At 48.4% G+C, this 19,290-nt stretch overlaps 1 long non-coding RNA gene and 1 other non-coding gene across 2 annotated transcripts; one reads left to right on the top strand and one right to left on the bottom strand.

Moving 5' to 3' along the window:
• Nucleotides 1-4,363: 4,363 nt before the first annotated feature.
• On the top strand, nt 4,364-4,436 carry TRNAA-UGC (transfer RNA alanine (anticodon UGC)). Its single transcript has one exon. It is a non-coding gene; the product is annotated as a tRNA-Ala (tRNA).
• A 9,883-nt stretch (nt 4,437-14,319) lies between these two features.
• LOC116153616 (uncharacterized) lies at nt 14,320-18,582 on the bottom strand. Its single transcript, XR_010381076.1, has 2 exons — nt 18,279-18,582; nt 14,320-15,000 (listed from the first exon to the last, which is right to left on the bottom strand). It is a non-coding gene; the product is annotated as an uncharacterized LOC116153616 (long non-coding RNA).
• Between the last annotated feature and the right edge of the window lie 708 nt (nt 18,583-19,290).

The raw sequence follows: 19,290 nt of genomic DNA on the forward strand, positions 1-19,290 counted from the left end.
TCAGCCAACATCAGAAGGAAATCACTCCACGAAAGAAGGGCAACCACCCCAAGAATGGCAGGAACTCCACACCTGGGAAAACAAAGCCACTGGAGAAAAGAGAGGCTGATTAAGGAATGAGAATAACATCTCCCAGTAGACACATAAGGCTATTCCATCCACTAAAGTAAATAAACCCAGCAGAGATGGGCCAGAATAAACTGCTTGTTAAAAAAACAGCTCTCTATTGAAATGGAAGCACGTGACAGAAAAGAGACAGGAAGGACGGAGACAGAACCCCAATATCCACCTAATGAGATTTTAGAAGGACAGAATGGAGGAGAGGCAAACATCCCCTGCCTTGTTTTCTTGGTAGAAGTCATCACCCGCTGAAATTGTCATTTAATTATATGTAAGTATAATTATCCCCATCTGAAAGAAAGCATTATGGCAAGTACTTACTTACTCCTTTGTCTTCTATTCCCTCCTCTAGAGTGTCTTGGTCCCCTAGGTTTACCCCTGGCATCCCTAATGCCTAGAAGAGTTTCTGGCACAGGAGATGCCCTTAAAAATGATTTGTTCAATGAAAGGATGAATGAGTCATGTCAAACAAAGTAACCAACAAGGATGCCCCAGAATGGAGGAAGGACACGAGTCTTCAGGCTGAAAAGGCTCAAGGTTGCTGACAAGATGAAAGTGTGGTTCAACCACTTTGGAAGACTCTGCAGCAAAATCTGCTGAAGCCCTGCAGCCATCTGCCTCCTGATGCAGGCGTTTCACTCCCAGGTCCACAGTCCAAAGACATGAAAAGAGTCATTCACCAAAGACATATGCAGGGATAGTCACAGCGGCTTTAGTGGCAGGAGCCCAGTCCTGGAGACAAACTTCACCTTCAACCACGGGAGAGCAGACAGACAGATCCGCCCGCTGGACGCCGTGCCTGCGCCGCAGTCAAACAGAAGCACCGGTGCACACATGACGTGTTACCAGAGCCTTTTTATTTTCTGTGCTTTTTTTTTTTAAATCAGAAAGCAAATTTTATGTTATTTAAAAAATTTTTTTAAATGGAAGTTTATTGTCAGTTACCATGTGTCAATTTCTGAGTACAGCATCATGTCCCAGCCATGCGTATACATACACATATTCGTTTTCATAAAAGGTTATTACAAGATACTGAATATAGTTCTCGTATCTTCTGTACATTTGATGCTTTGAAATCTTGGGGCACGGCTGACCTTGAAGAGTCTGCCCTCCCAATTCCTAGGGATAGTGAATGGGAGTGCGCCTTTCATGTGTAAACTAACCAATCCTGAGCCCACAGACTCACCATCTCCTCTGTTTGCCCGCCTCCTCTATCTGCCCGGTACTCAGGACCAATATTCTCCTGCCCTGATCACCCCAGGGTGGGGTACCAGATGGCAGACAACCCAGATGAAATTATTCAAAGTAACCCGTCCAAAGCCTGCTGAGCCTGTCTCACCAGTTCCTTCATGGAAACCACAATAAAATCTCCTGCCCTGCTTTCCCCTCCCTCCCTCTGCTCCTGCCTGACCTGGTGCTTCCCAGGGTGGCCCTGGTGGCGCTGCCCCTGCTCTTGGGAACTACACAGAACAAACTGTCTTGTAGCCTCCTGATCTGCCGGCCCCACCACACCTGAATAATAATAAAGCCTACATTTTAAAACAATCCGTGCATGGAGTGGGAGGGTACAGCTCAGTGGTAGAGCTTGTGCTTGCATGCACCCGGTCCTGGGTTCAATCCCCACTGCCTCCATTGAACGAACAAATAAATAAAGCTAATTACCGCCCCCCCCCCCCGCCCCGCGCACACACACACACAGAACAATTGGCTCACTGAGCAGAGTGGTTTGGCCTCAGACGGGTAGGAGTCACTAGACTGCTCCCTGCTTACCAAGTGGTCCCACCAGACCTCAGTGGCAGCTGGGGAGGGTGGCGCCACCTGCTGGCACCACTGTGCTTGCTGCCACTGCTATGGGTGACTGGCCTATGTGCCTACGGATTCCCACTCAGAACTCAGGAAGCCAAGCCCTCCTACAGGTTTCTGGTCTGAGCTGTTCCTTGCCTAGATTCCAGGAGGCCATTCCCAGGGCACCCCTTTTTCTTGGCTGACTGGCTACATGTACAAGGAACACTCCACAGGGAGAGAGATGTGATTTCCCTCCAGGGCCATGGACGGGCCTGACCAGGCTACACTGAGAAGCGGTGGGCACACTGAGCTGTCGGAAGAGGTCCCCAACCGTTCAGCCCGCCCCGTGGGGTGGGGTGGGGTACTCTTCAGAGAGGGGGAACCACACGGTGAGGGCACCCACCCCAGGGACCACACAGGTCCTGGGGGGCAGGGCCAGAGTTGTGTCCTTCGCCTAGCTGCAGTCTGATTTCCCCCTGACCCAGCAGAGCAGGAGGGACCACACTCCTGGAGACCTTGGGGGAGGGAGGAGGAAAGGCAAAAGAACTCTCTCAGGTAGCGGCTGCTGCCTGAGGCTGAGCCCTGGGCCCCTTGTCCCTGCTCTTTTTTTCCTGTCTAGAATCTAGATACCACAGCATCAGGCAGCTAAAAGCCTAAAACAGAAAAGAAAACAAAAACAAAAAGGGAAGGTGAGGGGAAAGGGGGAAAAAAAGAAGAAAAAAGAAAACCCTAGACACAAGGGGAGAAAGTGTCTCGGGGAATAAATACATTATGTACTTTATAAACATTTTTAAAAATGTATTTATAAAATATATGATACATTAAAGATCCATACTTGGGAATTCAACATTTAGCCACTAAAAGTTTATACAATTACATATACCACAACTATATATATAACAAATATATCACAGAATTTACATACTAAAATAATTTATCTCACAAAAAGATTAAAAAGGCATCACTTGGCTTTGGTGCCTCTATAACACAAGTGCTAAATTAACTTTAGTATTTGCTAAAATGTACCCTTGATACATGGACTTTCATAGACTGAATACTGGGGCTCAAATGATAGTCATACCTGGGGATCCCACGAAATCTGAATGCCGTAGGCCCTGTAATCTCAGGGAAGAAACTAAAAATAACACAGAGATAACATAGATACATCACACTCTAACCGCAGCCTGAGATAAATTTTTCATAGTCGTGGTCATAGTATTCTTTGCCCTAAAATATCCCATATTAGGCAAAGACGCCCTATAACAATGACAATAAATTAAAATTAAGGTAGGTCTTGGGCATCTACACATTGGCTTGAAGAGATGTGACCCCATGGATCCCTAGCTGAAATAGTGAACATGGCCCAGTGTAAGTGGAAACAGGGCCTGTAGGGAGTAAAACTGATTCTGTAAAATCAATCAGTAAGGAGTGATTATCCCACTGCTTCCATTTAATAGCCCAACTTCACCTGTTTTGAAACCTGGGGAGAAGAAATGGTGCCTCCTGCTGGATTTACCACAGTAAAGCTGTGGTCTATCCATTAAGGACCCAATATCCAACATTATTAAAATGACCATCTCCACCCAATCAGCACTAGTGTGTGTTTTACTCTTAGAGATTTGACTGGTATGTTCTGTTCAGTGCCTTTCAGCCAGCTTACCTTCAGCTCCAGCGGGGCACACACACACCTTTTCTGGGCCACCCGTGGGGTGTATCAGCTGTGCCATCACACGCCACCTGTACAGACTAGGCCACTTGCTCCCCAGGGCCTTCCACTACGACCCCGCCCAACTTCCCACCAAGCCCTCCCCTCTCCCAGCACAACCACGACAACTGCCCCTTCCCTTGGTTACACACACCACCACTTGTCCTCACACAGACGTTACCCGACTGTCAGCTCATGCCCCCAGCAACGTGACCACCCCCCAAAACACATCAAGGCGGTGTTGTTGAAAACAAGCAAAAACAGACAGTAGCAACAAAGCATACTGTATCTCTTACATTTTTAAACACACTCTACAGCTCCACCAAGACATCGTTAGAGACCCTGGAAATTTCAGATCTGGTTTCTTGGGTAACATCATACACATGACAACCTCAGTTATGGACCAGCCTGGAAGGACTCCGAATACTCCTACCTGGGTCACTCCTTCCTGTTCTCATAATAAAGTTTTCCGTGCTGTTTAGGGAAACTTATGCCACACCCTCGATCATCACCCCAAGGGCTCCCTAATATGATGTCAAAGCATCATGGGGCCAGTTGTATTAATCACATTTTTTGTTTTATGTTATTCTGACGCTATGACATCTTGGGGCCTTGTTGACCCTGAAGAGACGGCCCCTCCCAGGACTAGCCAGTTCCTAGAGATAATAAAGGACTAGCTTGTGAGTCTGTTTCTCAAATGCAAACTAACCAATCCTGATCCGAGGCATCACGTTCCTAAAGAATAACAGGCGGGGAGGGTGTAGCTCAGTGGCAGAGCGTGTGCTTTGCATGCACAAAGTCTTGGGTTCAATCCCCAGTCCCTCCATTAAAACCATATAAGTAAATAAACCTAAGTATATCCCCTCCAAAAAAATGACAAGAATTGGGGCATTCATGTTACTAGATTTCACGACTTACAACAAGGCAGTGGTCATCTGTGAAAGAACAGACTAGAATGGAACAGAATAGAAATGGTACAGAATAGAAAACCCAGAAACAGACCCCACACAAATAGAGTCAACTGATCCTTGGCAACAGAGCAAATCTCCAGCAAAAGTTCTAGAACCACTGGACACCCATATGCAAAAGAACGAGTGAATCTAGACACAGACCTTTCACAAAAATTAACTCAAAATGGATCACAGACCTAAATGTAAAATGCAAAATAAGGGAACTTTTGCTCTGTGAAAGACACTGCTACAACAATGAAAAGGTAAGCCACAGACTAGGAAAAAAAAATTTGCAAAACACATTATCTGACTTGTATCCAAAACATACAAACAACAATTAAAAGTCAACAATAAGAAAACAAATAACCCAGTTAACAAATAAGTGAAAGATCTGAACAGACACCTCACCATAGAAGATATACCGACAGCAAATAGCTTATGAAAAGATGCTCAGCATCATGTGTCATTAGGGAAATGCAAATGAAACAGTAATGAGACACCACTGCGTACCTACTAGATAAAACCCAGAACATGGGCCACACCAAATACTGACAAAGAGGCAGAGCGACAGAAACTGATCCATCCATACAATGGAGTATTATTCAGAGATAAAAAAAAAAGGAGCTAATAAGTCACAGAAAGACATGCATGAATCTTTAATGCAGACCGCTAAGTCTGAAATCACGACATAGTATTGAAGGAGAAATGATAAAATGGCCACACTTAGGCTAACAGATTCTTGGCTTTATGCTTGCTGCTTGCTCTTGGAAAGGTCGGCAAACCTGACTGACTGGTTACTACTCACAGCCCCAGGCCCATTGTTAAAACTAAAGCTATTGATTGTACTGTTTCTACCTTATCCTAGTAATCAGAGTTATAATCATGCTTGGCATCTGAGTTGTTCTCCAGGAAGAAGGTCACAGGACTGTAACCTTACAAAATAGCCTGAATTACCAAGAAGACCACACCTTGGGCACTTACGAGATAAAGAGGTAGAAAGGCAACCACTGGCCTCTATGGAATTGGTCGCCTGGAGACACCATGATGCCACTTTGAGTCTTACGAAGAGAGAGTCATTCAGTTGACTGGTATCGATGCTTTACTGTTTAAGCTGTGTCTACAGAATCACTAAGCCCCAGCCCCAAGACGGCTCACAGTTTTGAAGGCACCACCCTGCTGTGAGTCTCCTTTTCCCCAGCAAAGTAATAAAGCTGCCTCTTTTCTTCTAAGCTCCAAGACCTGACCTCTGAGTTATCTGGCTCATCAACGACAGGGGCCGATCTTTCAGCAACACTACGTGATTGCTATTATAGAACATTCCGGAAAAGGCAAAACTATTGAGAATATAAACAGAAGAGTGGTTGCCGGGAGTGCTGAGGGTAGAAATAGGGGTTTCTAGCAGGTAATAGGCAAAGCAGAGGGAAATTTTTAAGGAGGTAAAATTACTGTGTAATAGTGACTATAAGACATTAGCAGCTGTCAAAACTCAAAGAACTTTATATCACAAAGTGTGAGCCTTAACGGATGCAAAAATGTTAAAAGCCATTTAGGAGTCAGGGGTCCCAGGAGAGAATACAGAATACGACAGAAGAGTCTGATTGTCTTAGAAACGTATAAAACCACCTCACTGAAGGGCCTGGGGGAATAAGGTGCTAATCTAAGTAACACTGGAAATGAGCAGACGGGGTCAATACCAAAGGCAAAAGAACTGTGCTCTAGCTGATAATGTTTTCCATAGAGACACAGGTTAACAATTCTAGGGCCACTCTCCATGTATCCTGCAATTAAACAATTAAATAAATAAATGGCAGATGGTGAGAGCCAGGTATCTTGCTGTTGCAGTGGGAGGTTACAGATAAGCAAGGGCTAGAGGCTGGAATGTTCCATGCAGTAATGGATTAGAGCTGGAGACATCAATATAAAATTTTTCTAACTTTTTTTATTGAGTTATAATCATTTTACAATGTTGTGTCAGACATCAATATAAATTTATGTTTAGCTTAACAGACACCAATGCTTACACGCAGAAATTGAAATACATCTCCTTGCTTTGTTGGCTGAAAGCGCCTAGAAACAAGGACATCCCAGTAGCTACAATCACCTGTGAGCTTGACTTCTAATACCATCTCCCAGTAAGAGAACCGGGGCTCCTTGGAGAAATGGCAGATGGCAGGAACTAGGGCAGGAAATATACAAAATGAGCCTGGAGCATCTTGTGGCGCCAGAAAGTAAGGAAGTGCTCAACACACACACGCGCACAAACACACACAGACAGAGAACGACAAAGGGACACAGGAGCCACTGAAAGAGTCCCCAGTGGCCAAAGCTTCAACAGTTTGAGCGACAAAAAAAGTGGCATTGGATTACGGCCCAAAATATTAAATAAATATCATGAGTCCATACTGATATAAATGACTGAGTAAATAACTAAATGGAGAAGAGAAAAATCTCTCGTGCAGAAAAATTCCACATAATTTAGGTGGATACTCCACCCTCAAGAAGACGGGGCACAAATCCCAAGTCTGGGCTGCCCAGAGATTTCCTCCCAAAGATGACAGTATTTAGTGGGGAGGGTATAGCTCAAGTGGTAGAGTGCATACTTAGCATACATGAGGTCCTGGGCTCAATCCCCAGTACCTCCATTGAAAAACCAAATAAATAAACCTAATCACCTCCCCACCCCTTGGCAAAAAAAAAATTTTTTCTTAAGGGAAAAAAAAGACTGATTTCAAAGATGACAGCATGGGAGTGAGAGTCACTCTGTGGGAGGAACCTGTCAAACACACCTCAGCCAGGTGATCAAGGTCAACACAACAGTAGACATGCAGACAGTAAGTGCCCTTGATAACTTACTGGAACTTCAGAGAGGAGTGGGTGTATCGCTCAGCGGCAGAGTGCATGCTTCGCATACACAAAGTCCTGGGTTCAGTCCTCCGTACCTCCATTTAAAAAAAAAAAGAAGAAATGGGACTTCACCTCATTGATCTTCCTCCCAAACCCCTAACTTGAATCCAATCGTGAGAAATTCCTGGTTGAGGAATATTATACCAAACACCTGGCAGTACTTCTTAAAATCAGGGAGATCATCAGAAACAAGGGAAGTCTGAGGAGCTGTCAGTCAAGGAGGAGGAGATATGACGACTGAAAGTAACGTGATGTCCTAGAAGGGATCTTGGGACACTGGGGGAAAACTGAAGAAATCTGACTAATGTATGGAATCTATTAGTTAGTAACGTATCAATACGTGTTCACTGGTTGTAACAAACCCACCATACTCCTTTCTAATAAGTGTGAGTAGAGAGGGAGGGTATAGCCCAGTGTAGAGCGCATGCTCAGCATGCACCACGTCCTGGGTTCAATGCCCAGTACCTCCATTAAATAAATAAATAACCCTAATTACCTCCCCCCTAAAAACCCTAAAAGTAAATAAATAAGTAGAACTAATTACCTCCCCCTCCAAAAAAATAAGTAAATAAAAAATTTTTAAGCGTGAGTATACAAGATCTCTCTGGGCTATCTTCTCAGTAACTGTGTAAACCTAAAATTGTTCTAAAATTTTTAAAGTTTATTTTAAAAAATACACAAAAGTATACAGATCATGTATTTCCATTTAGGTGACGTTCAAGAACAGGCGAAACTAATCAGTGTTGTTAGTGGTCACAACAGTGGTTTCCTCTGGAGGCAAAAGGGAGCTGGTTGGGGGCTGGGGGTGAGTAGTCCCATCTGGACCTGGGTGGTGGTTATGCAGACACAGACGAATGTGAAAATTCTTGGAGCTATATTCCTAAGATGTGTGCATTTAATGTATGTTACATTTCAATTAAAAAGTGGACACACAAGGAAACAACAGCAAAAAAAAGCCGGACAGCACCATCTAAAAACACCACGGAGAAATTTCTGAACACCCACCATGAAGAGAAAAATTTCAGAAGCTTCCAAGAAGAGACAGAAAATAAACCACCTATAAAAGAACATGAGCCAGCCTGACCACACACTTCTCAGCGACCCTGCATGGGAAACCCTGCAGCAGGCCGCCAGGCCCCCCTACTCTGGCCTCCCCCCAACCTCGGTGTACCCCCAGCCCACCCAGTGCGCCCAGACAGATCCGCATCTGAGCCTGCTCCCCCAGCCATACCCCACAATCACGCCACCGCCTCCCTGTGTTCCCAGATCTTACCTCACAGGCCAAGCCCAAGTGCCACCTCCTCCCAGAAGCTTCCCTGACCTGTGAGCCCAAGCTAGAAGCTCTGGTCACTACACGATAGGAAAGAACCTTTATACTCTATTAGCAGTTAATCACTAAAGGGATGTTGCCTATAAACTTACGTTACACATAATGGCCCATCTCTGGGAACCCTGACACCCAGGTAATGAGCATTAAGCTAAAATATCTGTGTTTTAGCAGGAAACATCCCCACCAGGTCCACCTGTGAGTGACTAGAGGCAGGAGGAAATAAACACATCCTCGCAGGAGTCTGAGCAGAACCAGAACGTTACTCCCTCCTCTGTTAATATAGAAGCTGCCTGAATTCTAATTCAGAGGAAGACGGTTCTTTCGGCTGCTAGTCCCCCATCTTCTTAGTCTGCTGCCTTTCCAAATAAAACCGCTATTCCTTGCCCCAACAATTCGTCTCTTGATTTGTTGGCCTGTTGTGCAGTGAGCCGTATGAGCCTGGGCTCAAAACAACTACCTCTGGGACCTCTGTCTTTCCTATCCTGCCCAAGGGACAGCACAGCCCCTGGACACAGACAGACCCGGCAGCTCTGCCTCTCACCTGCTGGGTGACCTTGGGCATACCACTTGACCTCGGAGCCTCGGTTTCCTCACCTGTAAAGTGGGGCTGCTCCTCTACTTCTCAGAGTGGTTGTAAACAAGAGCCTGTGTGGGAAGCAGCCGAGACCTCACCTGGCACACAGCAGGCCCTCAGTCAACAGCACTTGTCAGCAGGGAGAACCAGGCTACTCGCGGATGGCCAGAAGCCTCCATGGGGCCCTTGGCCTCTGCACAGGGACCCAGGCCCTGAGCACTCCTGTTAAGATTTAATTCATGACACCTTTTTGACTTAGTCATTTTCAAACACGTGGCTTAAGGATAAAATTAAAACCAACTAGAGAAGTCTGCCCTGATTCAGTAGGGGGAGGTTTCTAGCCACCCTCCACTCACAGACGAACCCAATCAGGGTTGAACATTTGGAGCAGGGGCAGCAGCGTCAGCCCCATGGGCGGGAGCCCACTCCAAGCCAGAAGTCAGACCCTTCTCCAGGTCATGCCAGCACCTCCCTTGGGCCGACAGTAAGCTGGGAGCCCTCACTCTCCCATCTCACAGCGGAGGAAACAGAGGCTCAGCGGGAAGTGGAGGCATGAGCTCTGGCTCAGGCTCGTCTGGCTTGCGTGCTCCGTGGAGCTGAGGCTTCCAAATCGAAGGTCTGGAAGGTTCTGGGTCTCCAGGGCCAGAGCCTCCGCCCAAGCCCGGTGTGACCGCATGGCCGCCAGGCACAGAGGCAGCCCAGGGTGGGCCCACTGCAGACTCAGTCATCTTTTGTCTATTCTCACCTGTCTGTAGGTCGTGTCAAGGTTCACCTGTGCAGGGCGTGCTCCTGGACCTGAGAGCCGGCAGAGACGTGTCTGAAGCTCAGACCTTGTTCAGGGTGTGAGGCTTCTAAGCGCCTTCACTGCCAACACCAAGCCAGTGCGAACACCTTCTGAGCTGGGGCTGGAGCTGGTCCATGGACAGAGGAGGCTGGGGGTTGAAATGCTGGAGGCAGGAAGATGCTCAGGTACCCCTCACAACACGCACACTAGCACACCATGGAAGTCAGAGTCGACCAGTCAGGCCCACTGGGGGCTCTGTTGGGGCTAGGATCACCCCCCACTGGGGTACAGTGGCTAATTCAGCAGAGTAGGGAGGGGGTAATGTGGAATCGCTGGCAGAGTGACCAGCCCCTGACATGTTCAGATATTTCAAAACCCCCAGGGTGTGGGAGAGCCCGCTCCTTAGAGATCTCTCCGGGGTCTATTTTTCAGCTTAACATGGTTGCATTTTCAAGGGGTAATCAATGTTTGTGGCCCACACAAATCCAGAGAGCCTCAGTGGCCTCAGACATATCCCCATCTGCACCGCCTGCATCTTCCTGAATCCCAAGAGAAGGGCGATGCCCCCTGCCACACCCAGGGCCTCCCATCACCCCCACTGGAACAGCCCTGGCCATGTGTCCTCAGCCGTGAAGAGTTCAGACATGGGCTACCTTGCACCTAGCAGCTGGCCTCACTCTCAGCGCCAAAGATGGGACGGAAATGTGAAAAGCCTGTTGTTGGCACAGCAGGAGGAGGGCCAGGAAAAGGAGACAGGGTGTCTTACGCAAAACCTGTAAAAATAAAATGAATGTAGATTCATCGCTAGAAATGTCTGCCAATACACCCACATCACAGAGTATTCTGACCAACATCTTTATGTGCTATGAGTGTTCCCATGTGTCTGTGTCCCCCTGTGCGTCTGTGAGTGTGTCTGCGAGTGTGGCATCTCGCTCTGTGTGCGTGAGCATGTGTTCCTACACAAACGAACCCTCTGGAGCAGCCCTGAAAGGACACTCCCAAGGGGAGAATGGGGGCAGGGATTACTTCTGGGAGGAGGGGCTGTAAAACCGGGGTTTTCATTTTAACGCTAGGTCCTGTTTGAGTTTTACAAGCTTAGATCATTTAAAAGAATAATAATAAAAAAAAACCCAACTATATGGACCAAAAACAAAAAATGTTGCTGTCATCAAGCCATCAGCCACTGCAGCCACCCCCCCAATGGTGGCCCTGAGGGCAAGTCAGGGTGGAGAAAAACTGGATACTGGCCAGAAATAGTTAAGATCCATATCAAAGATATAATTTCAAGAAGCCCAGACTCTTGCACAGTAAGGCACTAAAATCATTAACTTGAGATGTCTGGTTTTTGTGATTAACATCTTTTGATGTTCGACTACATTTTTTTTTTTCAGCAAAAACTCCTGTCTCCTGGTTCCTCCCTTCCCTCTTTGGAACAGTTTCTGAGAGCTATCTGAGAGGTAGTCTTCTGGACCGTAGTCTTCAGTAAGGTCACAAATAAAACATAGTTATCAGCACTTAAGTTGTGCTTTTTTTCCCCAGTTGCCAACTAATTTATTATTTTATATTATTATTGAAGTATAGTCAGTTTACAATGCTGGTCAATTTCTGGTGTACCAGTTGCCATGTAATTTAATGTTTTAAAATTAGCTAATTTCTGGGGGAGGGTATAGTTTAAGTGGTAAAGAGCTTGCTTAGCATGCATGACGTCCTGGGTTCAATTCCCAGTACCTCCTCTAAAAATAAAAAAAAATAAATAAAATTAGCTAACCTCTCTGGGTCAGCATCGCTGGGGTTGGACTCCTCCATCCCCACAGCCCGCCCGCGCCCCCTTCTGGCTGGGAGGTCCACCAGCGTCCCGAGTCCTCGCTGGGTTAAGATCGCCCAGTGGTCTTTGCCGGTTTGCCCCTGGGAACCCCACCCTGCAACCCCCAATCCCGGCCCACGGAGGCAGCTCAGCTCCGAAGGCCACGTCCCACTGCCCACCCCAGCTCCTGCCCATGAATCTTCCCCCACAGCGCCCGTCCCCATCCCAGGGCTCCCCCGGGACAGGGATAGGTGTGCAGCCCGTGGGAACCGGGGCGCCGGCGGCCAGAGGGCTTCCCCCAATCCCACCCTCCTGCGAGCGAGGGCCCAAGATAAGAAGGCCCCAGAGGGTGGCAGCGCAGGTTCAGCGCCTAGCGGGGGACAAAAGGAAGGGAAAACTTCACTTTTGAAATTCTTATTTTCTGTCCCTTTCTAGGGGAGGGGGCGCAACAGGCCCCTCCGCGGGCCACTCAGCGCCCTCTGCTCCCCAGACGCCAGCCACGCCCATCCCCGAGGCGCGGGGGAGGGGACAGAGGCCCAGATGCCACAAAGGCCTTGCCCGTGACCGCGGTGGGGGTGGGGATTCCTAATATGGGTTCCTCCGGCCTTCAAAGACGAGGGGACAGTTCCTGACCAGAGAGAGAAGAGGAAAGAGAGTTCCAGCGGAAGGCACCGCTGGGCAAACGCCTGGCAGCGGGAAGGAGCCAGCAGGCTGCGGCGGGAGAGGCAATGGCCGGGGGCTCGGGAGGGACTCCCGAGAGTGGGAGGGGAGAGGAGGCAGATGGCACACAGCCACCAGAGAGGACTATTAAAAGTCCTGTTAAACGAATCCATTCAGGAGTGAACCCTCTCTTAACATTTCTTCTTGGGTCCTTGCTCCTGGGGTCAACTCCACAGGGGCTGGGTGGGGGACACTTCCACCTCTGCAAAGAGAAAAAGGGACTGCAGCTGAGGCCTTGAAGGAGAGAATTGCATCGAGCAAGTCAGTCAATGGTTGAACCAGGGGAGGTGGGCAAACCTCTTGTTAGCCCTGTCAGAGAAAATGAGTTTGCTGCCCCCCAAAGGTGGGGTGCTGGAATGGCCTGCTCTAGGTGAGAGCAGAGACCATGACTAATATAACCAGGATGAAACCCTTGCTGATTTAATCACCCCGTGGGCCTAGGGCCCTGGCTCATTGAACCCTACCTGTCTCCCTGGCACTGACTGCAGCTTTCAAACCCCATTCACTGACTCACTGCACCCCACCCTTTATTCATCCATCAGCCACAGGGACAGGTTTGGAGAGATTTACCCAGGGCCAACACAGGGTCACACAGAGGGTGGGAGGGAGGGCCTAGCGCTCAGGTCCTGCACCTGCCCCAGAGGGAGTCTCTAGGGTTCACTAGCAGCACCCCTAGGCAGGGTCTTGGACCGGCCCCACAAAACTCTCTCCTGAATGCTGCTCTCATCCAGCACCCCGTCGCTGGCCCTTGAACACTTTCCCACTGCTAAGCCTTTGCGCAGGAGTTCCCTCTGCCTGGAATACCCTCACTTGGGCCTGGCAAAAGTTCCACACACCCTTCAAAGGGCACTTATTTGGAGAAAGGTTCCCAGACCCATCCCTGGAGCATGGCTCTCCTTGGCCTGCACAGGGCAGTGTATCGCTGGGTCCTCAGGCCACACAGTAGCTGCCTATTAGGTACTGAGTGCTTTCCTCAACCACTCACTGAAGAAAGACTCAGCCTGCATTTTGAGCCTGTTTCCCATCTGTGGATGGGATGCTGTTAAGAGCAGGCACCACCTGTCGCTCCCAGAGTGACCTGGTGCACAGGCATGACTTTGGGACCAATAAGAACACACCACCTAGAAGCCCCTGGGCGAAGATGCCAGCCCAGAGACTTCTACCTGGGGACTTTGGAGCAGGATGAGGGGATGTTTTCTCCTTCCGGGACCAAGCCCAGGGGTGCCTTGCATGTCTCATCTCCTGGCTACCTACCCAGACCACAGAGGACAAGAGCAGAGCCCACATGACAGGTGGAGACACCAAGGCTAGACAAGGAGCAGGCACTTGCCCTGAGTGGAGGGATGGAGGGGGGCAGGGCCCAGTGACCCCGAAAGACAACAGAAGCCACCAGCCTGAGGTGACCTCAGGACGCTGCCAGGGGCATTTATAAACAGCCAAGCCAAACCACAGATACCAATGACCAGTAAAATGAACTCCTTGGCATTCTCTGCTGCCCTGATTTCCACCTTCAGTAGTTTGCAACAATGGATTTGACTCAGGTCACAAGTCTCCTATAAAAAAAAGCTGAACGAGTTACATTCCCTCAACTAAGACTCACTATTAACTCATCACTTGCTGGGTGCCACGCCCTGGGGCGGGGAGGGAAGCAACTATTATTTTTATTGTTATTATTACAATAACATATAGACAAATAACATACAATAATGTTGAGTGAAAGAAGCCAGACCCAAGAGGGCACATACTACCTGATTCAATTTTTATAAAGCACCAAAAAAAAAATTAATCTATGGTGGTAAAAGTCAAAATAGTAGTTGCCCTTGGTGGGGGCTTTGGAGAGGCTGAAATGTGCTATACCTTGATCTGCATGGAGCCATATGGAAGAATCCATCTGGTTGCTTACATAAAGTCTTACATTTTAATGTAAATACACCAATAAAGCTGATATAATCATATACCAACATAATGGAAAAAAACTGAAAAAAAAATATAAATGTACGTAGGTATATGTATAACTGAAGCTTTGCTGTACACCTGAAACTAACATTGTAAATCGACTACACTTCGATAAAAAATAAGAATTAAAAAAAAATAACATATCAAAATACTAATGCTCGTTGTCCATTTTCGAGCCCCTTCCATGGTGGCAGGAGGGCCGTCTCCACCGCCGTGTCCTCCCAGCCAAGCTCAGGGCAGCCGCCGGCTGCAGCTCTCCCTCTCCAGCCTCACAGCGTTTACGGCCATGGATGGAAACTGTGGTTTGGTAGAAGTGGGTCTTGTTGGAAGCCAGTGCTCTTCCCAGAAACTTCTGGGCCGCAGTAGCTCTAGGAGGGGAGGCAGAACCATGAGTGCGAGGATGGAGCCTGAGCTGCAGGTGGCCGGGTGACCAGCTACAGCGGCCAGGCTGTGAGGGGCCAGAGGAGGGAGGGACTAATGCTTCCAGCAGGAGCTGAGGTTCAGGCTGAGTCTTAAGACAACGGGTGAGGTTGAGACCCGCAAAAACAGAAGGGAGGACGGCAGCCCAGGGAGAAGAAACAGGGGAAGCAAAGGCCTGGAGGGAGGCAAGTACAAGGTGTGGGCAGGAGAGGGGTGCCCTGCTTGGGCTGGCACATGGGAGCTAAAGGAGGCTCCACGCTGCAGGTGTGACCGGCACAGCCATGGGTTGGCACCAGACAATGCTGGGTTCTTTTGGGAACTCTGGGGTTCTGAGAAACTTCCAGAAGGCTTTAATAAGAGGACAGCAAACATAGTTTGCTTTTTAACTAGTGTCGGTCACACCCAGATTCACAAAAGAAGCTGGAGAAAGAGGAGCATCAAGGCAAGACGGATCTGGGATCTGACGCCATCTCCCGCTCCTCCCCCACCAGGCACTGAGCCTTCTCCACCCAGGTGGCTCCTACTGAGACACAGCTGTGATCACTGGTAAGGATACAGGACACCTTCCAAGTGGCCTTACGGAGGACAGGGACTCTTGGCAGCCCAGGCAGTGACGAAGGGTTCAGAGGGAAGAAAATCAAGATGCCCTTGATTTCCATCTTGAACATGACCCCCGTTAGCCCTCTGCAGGGATCGTGGAACAGAGGGGAACAGAGTTTTGTTTTTGTTCAAAAAGCTGTTACAACATCAGTGGAGCATCTTAAAAATCAATGACATCTTACACAAAAGGTCAAGTTATATATATACAATACAAATAGATGTATTTACCTGATGTTTGTTTTCATTTAAAATTATATTGTGAAAAGGAAGGAAAGACATGATAGTGTCATCATCACTCATAGCTGGGAGTCAATAGATACTCTTCAGAGAAATAAAGGAGTAAACGTGTTATATAAAATCATGAGGGGGAGGGTGTAGCTCAGTGGTAGAGTGTGTGCTTAGCACGCACAAGGTTCTGGGTTCAATCCCCAGTCCCTCTGTTAAAATAAATAAATAAACAAACCTAATTACCCCCCCACAAAAAAATAAGTAAAAATAAAATTATAGAGGCAGCCATAAGTACATAGCTGCAAAATTCCCAAAATATCAGAAGAAACGTTTGCACCCAAATTAAGCAAATATTTTACAAACTACAAAAATAGAAAGCATAAAATAAGATGACGTCATTGAGTCTAAGACAGATTTGTCACATCAATATATGCAAATGGATTAACTCATCTGTAAAGGGAAATGCCTGTCAGATGGTTCACATTCAACTCTAAGCTGGCAGCAAAAGACACTCCCCAAACCAGAAGACTCAGAAAGAATGAAACTAAAAGGATGGTGCAAGGGGTAACAGGCAAATACAAACAAAAGACAGCAGGGGTCAAGTTCAAGGCAAAACATTAGATGGGGCCAAGAGGAGTACTTTAAAATGAGAATGAATGCAAATCACAGCGAAGATATTGCATATCTAGCATGTATCAAACAGTACGCATTATTGATATTTCTGCATCAAACAACACAGTATCCACATTCATACAATGAAAGAAATACAAGGAGAAAGAGTAAGAAGTACATCAGTGGAGGAAATTTTAATTCCTCTCTCATAGATATGTGTACAAAAAATTAAGATTAAAGAAGACTTAATAATTATTGAGATAGATTTAATTAATTTATATCAAACTTTCTACCCTGAAAACAAACTTATTCTTTGCAGATGGACATCTGAACAGTCACAAAGATCGGTCACATGTTAAACCATTTTTTAAAAAACAAGATATTCTTTTTAGAATTAGTAAACAAGATATTTAGTTTTTAGTAAATATAGGAGAGAAAACACTCTCCAATCACAATGTAAATCAATAACCGAACTACAAAACAGAAAGACATTACTACCTGTTAATTTTAAAACTCTTAAATTGCTCTCAGGTTAGAAAGGAAATCAAATTGAAATTTCAGAATATCCAGAAACAACCATAATTGAAACACTGGATATCAGAACCTAAGGTGGTAAGTTAAAGCAGTACTCAGAGGGAAAGTCATAGCTTTAAATACTTCTATTAATAAGGATGAATAGAAATTAATGAACTAAGTTTCTAACTCAAGCTAGAGGTAAAAAAACAGCACCATCAACAAAAATTCAATACAAACAGTAGTACAGAAATAATAAAGATAAAAACGTGAAATGATTTAGAAGGGGAAAAAAGTAGAACTAATCAATGTAAAATGAATCCAGATGAAATAATTTTTTAAAAATTGAAAATAGTTATATCAGTAGTTGATCTCATCAAGAAAAGAAAGGAATAAAATACAAATACATTAAAATGATAACAGGGTAAACTTTTTACTGCACACCCTTTGGTGCCTTTAGAGCTGAACTTTCAAGGGGAGAGAGGCCATAGCAAGACAAATCAGTAAGGTTCAATTGCTTGTTTTGGCAAAGCCCTTGCTCCCATGTTCTCCGCAGCAGGACGTGCCACAGTCTAAGGAGAGTCTGTTTACCCTAAACTCTGCTCTGCGCTTTCTGTATTTTTGATGCTAAGTTACACGCCATTTTCATGGGCTGAATACTGTGTGCAAAGGATCCTCCCTTGGATGTTTTCTAAGGAGTATCTCCCTTCCCCCCGACCATCTGAAGGGTCAAAGTTAGTCACTGGTCTCCATCTGGACCGGTACAGGTGGAGGTTCGGAGAGGCCAGAAGACACCTTCTGGCTTCCCAGCCTTCACAAGGCACCGCTGGCCTTGGCAGAGGCCTCCCCGTCAGTTGAGGGTGAACCAGCTTCAGCCTTTTATTTCTCCTTGATGGACACCAACTAGCCTGGGGCCCTGGCTGGGGAGGGGGGCCTCTGCCTCCGGGAGAAACATCACCAGATAACGATGCTTCCAGGTCAAGAGAAAAGCACAGAGGTCTGGAGAGAGCGGGGGAGGCCAGCAGCCGGGGCTCCAGGGAGGGCTTCCTGGAAGAGGCGGTGTGGTGCACGCTGGGACTCAGAAGTCAGGACTTCACAAAGGGGGAGAGTGCGTGCTGGGGGGAGGAGAGGGCACTTGTAACTCCAGCTGCCCCGCAGACCCCTCACTCACACCCTCGGAAGCTTAGAACTCAGGCTCCGCAGAGCGGGGTGGGACCGTGACGAGGAGTGCTCACTGCGCGGTAAACGCCAGACGCGACCTCGGCGAACACACCTGTCCTGGAACGTTCATGAAAGTCGGTCTTTCGGCCGAGTGGACGTCCGGGAATTGCTAATCGTCGCCCCGCCGCGGGCCCCTTAGTAGCGCGTCCAGGCGGCCCGAGCCGCCCTTTGCCGCCCCCTGCCGGTCAGTCTGTCCGCGCCTCGCTGCGCCGCCAGGCGGGGCAGATCAGCCAGGTTGAGCTCCCGAACACGCCGGCCCGGCCCTGCCAATGCGAGGATTGGCCGCCCCGGGTCAGGTGCCTCCGCCCCCGGCCAACCAGCGAGGGAGGCGGAGTCTCACCCGGCGCGTACCCTTGCCCGGCCGGGCGGCGGGCGGGGCTGAGGGTCTGTTCGCGCCGCCCAGGGCCGCGGGCGGGGGCCGGGCTGTGCCCTTCCTGTCCCCTCGGGATTTCAGGTCCCGGCGCCCCGGAACTGTTGCTCCCACCTCCCTTCCCAACTCAGCGGCCGGAGCGAGGTTTTCAAACCCCAAAGTGGCTTTTTGGGGGATAAAGACAAATTCTTGCTGGGCTCCGAGGCGCTGCGGATCCGAGCCCTGCGGCCTCCCCTCCTCCCTTCCGGCCTCGTCTTTCCCGCCGCCTCCTCCTCTCCGGCCACCCTGGCCTTCCGCCACCTGCTCCCTCCTGCTCGGGCTTTTACGTCCTGTGCCCGGTGCCTGGCCTGCCCTTCCCCCCACCTCTCCTCAACTGCAGCCCCCTCCCCCCATTCTCCCGCTACGCTGACCCAGGCCAACTCCCCTATCCAGGCCGCTGGGGCTTGGCGCACGCCCTGCCTTCCGGGGCCGCCCAGCCCAGCCCAGCCCAGCCCAGCCCAGCCCCCATCACGTTGTCAAGCAGTCTCTACTTTCCAGACTCCAGTCGTGCTCAGAGTTTGCAGCCACCACTCCACTAGCCCCACCACTGTCCGAGGACCCGCAGATGCTGAGATCTGAGTTCAAACCGAGCCCTGTGCCCGACACATTTGTGGCCGCCCTGGGAGAACAGCTCATCAGCGTGCTTGCAAAACAA

The sequence above is a fragment of the Camelus dromedarius genome, chromosome 5 (assembly GCF_036321535.1).
Source record: "Camelus dromedarius isolate mCamDro1 chromosome 5, mCamDro1.pat, whole genome shotgun sequence".
Lineage (NCBI taxonomy): Eukaryota > Metazoa > Chordata > Mammalia > Artiodactyla > Camelidae > Camelus > Camelus dromedarius.